Source organism: Sinocyclocheilus grahami, unplaced genomic scaffold, assembly GCF_001515645.1.
Source record: "Sinocyclocheilus grahami isolate Dianchi unplaced genomic scaffold, SAMN03320097.WGS_v1.1 scaffold2154.1, whole genome shotgun sequence".
NCBI lineage: Eukaryota > Metazoa > Chordata > Actinopteri > Cypriniformes > Cyprinidae > Sinocyclocheilus > Sinocyclocheilus grahami.
In genome coordinates this window covers 25,899-32,196 of record NW_015507333.1, presented here as the reverse complement: position 1 = coordinate 32,196, position 6,298 = coordinate 25,899, and the positions used below count along the sequence as shown (strand labels likewise).

The following is a 6,298-nucleotide window of genomic DNA, read 5'->3' as shown; positions in this document are numbered from 1 at the left end:
ACAGACAGGAAGACAGAGAGAGAGAGAGAGAGAGAGAGAGAGAGAGAGAGAGAGAGAGAGATGATTTTGCGGAGGTTTCACTTGCTCACAACTGAACTTTTTTCATGCATACTTTACTTTTCATGATCATTTCCACAATTCTTACGATCCTTAGAATTAAACCGTCTGTTTGTGCTACTGCACCTTTAAGACGCACACGTATGTAAAACATGATGAGTCAATCAGTGCTAAAATGAGTTTTACCATGTTTTACTCTCATAATTAGCTGTTCTGCTGAAAGATACACTTACTTCAAAAGATCAAGAAAAACATATGATGAAATAATTGCCAAGTGCCTTATAAGTGGCAGACACAACTATTTAATCAAATCCTTCCTGTTCTTTCTTTTTCTTTAGACAGTATTTCAATACTCTCATCATCTCCAGATGACAGTCATTGGGCGTGAAGGACTCTCATCATGGGTCACGGGGTCAATAATGTCCTCCAGAGACATGAGCATTCGAGCGACGTGAGTCAGAGTCTCAGAGACTATTCTCTTCAGTGTCTTGTGAAGTGAAAAGCTGCGTGTTTGTAAGAAACAAATCAATCATTAAGACATTTTTTACTTCAAACCACTGCTTCTGGCTAAAATACAAGTCCATAATCCATAATAATGCTTCCTCCAGTGAAAAAGTTCATCTCCTGTTGTCCTCTCACATCAAAATCCAGCCACATATATTTGTATTGAACTGTTTTGGCTTGTAAACGGTGCTAGATCTGTGCAGATTTCTCTCCTGATTCAGACCAGATGACTTTTTGTTTCTTACAAACACGCAGTTTTTCATTTCACAAGACATTAACTGATGGACTGGAGTGGTGTGGATTATTGTGATGTTTTTATCAGCTGTTTGGACTCTCATTCTGATGGCACCCATTCACTGCAGAGGATCCATTGGTGAGCAGGTGATGAAATGATAAATATACATAAATATTGGTTAAAATAATCTAATTTATTTACATATGTTGATGTAATAAATATAAATACATAAATAATATGAATAAAAAAATGTATTCATCTGCACCTGCAATAAATAAACAAACAACATTTGTATTATTTCGTTATATTATATTTTAATCATGACCTTAGTAATGCCGGCTGATGTGGTCCCCACTCAAAGGTTTGGAAAGGAATCACTTCATGTGAGTTTCTTGTCATGTTAAACACTAAAACAACGGCTCTTCTCCACAACCAGCAGAATCTCACTACTTTTGCAATAATCGATCACTAACAAAGCAAAAACACTGAAAAAGGCAACATCAGATTTCTCAAATCCTCCTCAACAGGCTGTTCCTGTAATGCAAGACTGAGTTTAACACACTGCGAGCTTTACCTTCTTCAAAGCACACACTTCACCAGCTGTCTGAAACGATTCAGTCCAACGCGAGACTAACAAACATCAGTTCACAGCACTGGATCTGTCTCATTTCATTCTCACATCTGCGCTTCTCATTCTCCCCCTTCTGAGTCGCCTCACATTCGTGAACCATATCAATAATTCAGCGCTACATACTGCAGCAAACAGGGTCGCGTGCTTGAATATGGAATCAATTAAGTGCACAAACACACGGCCTCATGAATAATGTCTGCTGCTCTCTGGAGGATCGTTTGCCCTGGATTCTTCACAGGGCGACTCGACGCAACCCCACCATGTGCCACGTGTGTGTGTGTGTGTGGACAGATGGGGGAGGAGACGCGTCTCCTGCTGTCTCACAGTGATTTAAAAGCAGGAGGAAAGTACTCATCTCATTTATCGCTCTCTGGTGTCTCACTGCTGCATCACTTGCATACATGCACCATGACTAAAGATGCACTACATGTCGGCTAATATTGAGAATTATTTTAATGTTATGACTGGTAAACAAACGGTTTTGCATATATTTTTTTTAAAACATTGTTCATACTAAAGCTCAAATCTATAGTTTTACACATAAAAACAAACATTATAAAGTACAACAAAATGACTTTAGTACTTACGAAATCAATAATATATATATAAAAAATATATATATATATATATATATATATATATATATATATTATTTCAAATGTACTTTTAAATGAAATAAAAAAAACATGCCATTATCTATTTAAAACAACAACAAATTCAGACCAATATCACTGATTTAAAATTGAGACTGTTATATTGTTTGATATTGATATGTAGAAACCGATATATCATGCATTGCTAATAAAAATAAAACATTTGAAAAACAATGAATACATATTTTAAATATTTCAAATATTTGGTTAATAATCATAATTATTTTATGACTCGTAAACAATATGATATAAATCTATACCGTTTTGCATGATGTTTAAAAAAAACACTGTTCATACTGAAGCACTAATCTACAATTTTACATATTTTACATAAATTCAAACATCAAAACATTATCATGTACAACAGAAAAGATCAATTACTTTAATACTTATAAATCCTAGTACAGAAAAAGACTTAAGTAAATAAATAAATAAATCAGGCAATGCTAATAAAATATTTAAAAAACAAAAATATTTTAATAATTCACTATTAAATAAAAAAATAAAAAAACAAATATATTGATTATCCATATATATATATATATATAATCCATAAGCAAATTCAGATCAATATCGAGCATTTATTGAAATTGCAACGCTTATATTGGTTGATATGGATATGTACAAACCGATAAATCAAGCACTGCTGATAAAAATAAAACATTTTCAAAGCAAACCCCTGTGTACTTAAACAAATTCACAATCTAATGACTAATTCAACAAAGTAATTTGAGTAAATGAAGAACATGTAGCTCCTGAATAATTCATGAGAGTATCTGCATATGCTAATATCGGTGATTATGAGCTAAAATGAGGAAAACGCCTTTCTTTCTGACATGTGCACATCTGTATCTAAACGGCACACAATCTAATGGCAAACAACAAACTACGATACTAGATACTCACGATCAATTCATAATAATAAGTGTTTGAAAGTCAAATCAGATGTTTGAACAGTATAATATACAGCATATAAGATGCTATAGAAAATTAATTTAATTATTGAATTAAAAAAAATCAGTAACTCCTATATCGGCCAATTCAGACACATTTTGATCATGGAAAACACTGATAGATTTAGCAATCATTTTAAAAAGTCAGGTATATGCCAATATTTATACAGTCATTTATATACGATGCATCTTCAATAAAAACTTCAAAAACAAAACCCTGCTGACTTTACAAACCAGTGAAGAATCTGATGTCTTATTCTACAAAGCAATTCAAGATCAGTAAAAACCGGGAAAAGTCACAGAAATCCTGTATAATTCATGAGCGCATCTGCATAATATTGCATACAAATCTGCATAAGTTTGCTAATTGTGACCTAAAATGAGCGACAGACTTCCGTTTTGTGATCACAAAGCGACATTTCCACATTAAATTCCCCAACTACAAAACTAGACTATAAAAGGTCTATAAAATGACCATGAAAGTAAGTGAATAAGCCTAAACAATGGAGAGAACAGAGGAGAAAAGCATGGAAAAATTGGACAATAAACAGAGCACTGACCCCAAACGGAGAAGAGGTCAGAGGTCAGAAAAGCATGTTCATTCAGAGCGGATAAAATCGGGACGATCCTTACCTCGGACAAGTAGAGGAAGGCAGGGGGCGCATGCAGCGAATGAGGCAGCATCCCGGAGCCGGACAGCAGCACACATGCAGAGTTTGCCATGGAGCTCAGAGAGGATGATTTCCACATTAAACCACACACTGCCGTTTCTCTCTCTCTCTCTCTATCTGTCTGTCTCTCGTCCTGCTGTCAGCACAACGCAGCTCAACACGGCTTCCCTCGCTCTCTCTGTTTACTCTGCACACAATAAAGATCACTTAAACATTCACATGCTGAGGTGGGAGGTGCATGAGAGCAGAGGAGGGATGTGCGACTGCGTGTGTGTGTGCGTGTGTGAGAGATGGTATGGCATCCCTGCATGTGTGCTTTAATTGCCCACGACCCCCTTCAGAGCCCAACTCTCACAAAGACCCCTGAAAACACACTCAAGGACACACACACACACGAACGAGGACATGCTACAGACTTCTGCTGCTTTATATAAAGCTAATTATAGTCACTGCACACCCTTAACATGACATTCATTCATTTAGCTGATGAGTTGATGCAAAACACCTACAAAAATGGGATGGCATGAGCAGAAGTGAGTCATTCACCCATTTTTTTTTGTTTCATAGTGCAAGCATAAAAAGAGAATGATACAGCGATTACATAAAATATGCATTAATTATATCTATGTATCATTTGTCCCTTATAAGCACATGAAGGTTTATCACTTCTGGGATTATTTTTGTAACCAAATGAGTCTCATTTGAAAGCTTTACATGCATTTTCTGCACAACATTATTTTGTAGATTATTCCAGTTTTAGGTGCGCAATTTTTGCTATTTACACGTTTTATACTTAAAACCAAGTTTGAACATTCTGCATTTACATTTAAGCTGCAATGACATCATTATAACACAGAATTCTGATTGCTCTTTATTTCACTGCAAAGATGGTTAAAAGTTTTTTTTGTTTTTTTTTTACATTAAACTGGTCAAACCACCGACAGTAAAGACATTTCAATTTAAAATAAATGCTGTTTGAACTTTCTACTCATCAAATAATCCTGAAAGATACATTGCATCTCAGCTTCCAAAAAATATGAAGCAGCGCAACTATTTTCAACATTGATGATAATCAGAAATGTTTCTTGAGCAGCAAATGAGCATATTATACTGATTTCTGAAGGATCATGTGACACTGAAGACTGGAGTAATGATGCTGAAAATTCAGCTTTGATCACAGGAATAAATTACATATTTTAATTACATAAATTACAATATATTCACATAGAAAACAGCTATTTTAAATTGTAATAACATTTCGTAATTTTACTATTTTTATTGTACTTTTAATTAAATAACTGCAGCCTTGGTGAGCAGAAGAGACTTCAAAAACATACCTGATGCATCACTGAAATCAATAGACTTCTGACGCCTAGTAAGTGCCCTTATTTATTCATTCCTGACTGCAGTCGATAAAAAACATGCACGCGAGCATCTGATTCAAGACTGAAAGACAAAACAGTCGAGCAAACACTGCTAATCTATTTCTCTGCTTGTAAATGGTCTATAATGCAGTAAAAGTGTAATACTGTCTCAGAAATTAAATTAGATAATAAACGTATAGCTTCTATACACTCTGCACATTATTACAGTATTTTAACACAAAAAAAGACAAAAACATTGGACAGAAAGTGTGAAATGAAGCAGGAATAACAGTAAATGCTAGGGTTTTACATACAGTACTGTGTTCATGTGCATATTTTCACTGTAAAGACTGTTACCTGTTTACATGCACTCACACATAAGCAGAGGCATCAATCAAACGCTGTGTGTCAGTAACAGATGTTCTGTGTACGGCGCCCATCACACACACGCTAATGTGATTTCACTACAAATTACAGCACTGCAGCACTGTCTGTCTGTCTGTCTGTCTGTGCGTGTTCAGCAGCATGCTTGTCTGTGTCTCTGACGTGCTACACTTCATTTGAGCCGCACGTTTTCTGCAGCATCTCACCCCCGTATGATCACATGACTGCAGGACCGTTCACACACCTTCCAGAGACATTACCAGACTAAACATCTGACTGTAAACTCAAAGCAATTCACTCAAATTTAACACAGACTACATTCAGACATTATTTTCTAGATTATTCCAGTTTCAGGTGTGCAGCTTTTGGTATTTATTAGCTTTATATTTAAAAACAAGTCAGATTAAAATCTCTCGTTGACAAACTATTGGAATATTCAAATATACTGCTGTTCAAAAATTTGGGGTTAGATTACTTTTGTATGATTATAATTACTTTTTTAAAGAAATTAATACTTATGTTCATCAAGGATGCATTAAATTGATCTAAAGTGACAGCAAAAACATTTACAATATAATGTTACAAAGATTTCTCTAAAGTAAATGTTGTTCTTTTGAACTTTCTATTTACCAAAGAATCCTGAAAAATAAAATGTATCACAGTTTACACAAAAATATAAAGCAGCACAACTGTTTTCAACATTGATAAATTAAGAAATGTTTCTTGAGCAGCAAATCACCATATTAGAATGATTTCTGAAAACTCATAGCAAATTTATTTAATGCAAGGTAACAACTTTATCATAAAACAAATGGCTGGAAACTGAAATAAATTCATAAACGCATT

General features: G+C 34.7%; 1 pseudogene; it reads right to left on the bottom strand.

Moving 5' to 3' along the window:
* The window catches only part of LOC107574228 (RNA binding protein fox-1 homolog 3-like), a 73,348-nt pseudogene extending 69,559 nt beyond the window's left edge, over positions 1-3,789 (bottom strand).
* Between the last annotated feature and the right edge of the window lie 2,509 nt (positions 3,790-6,298).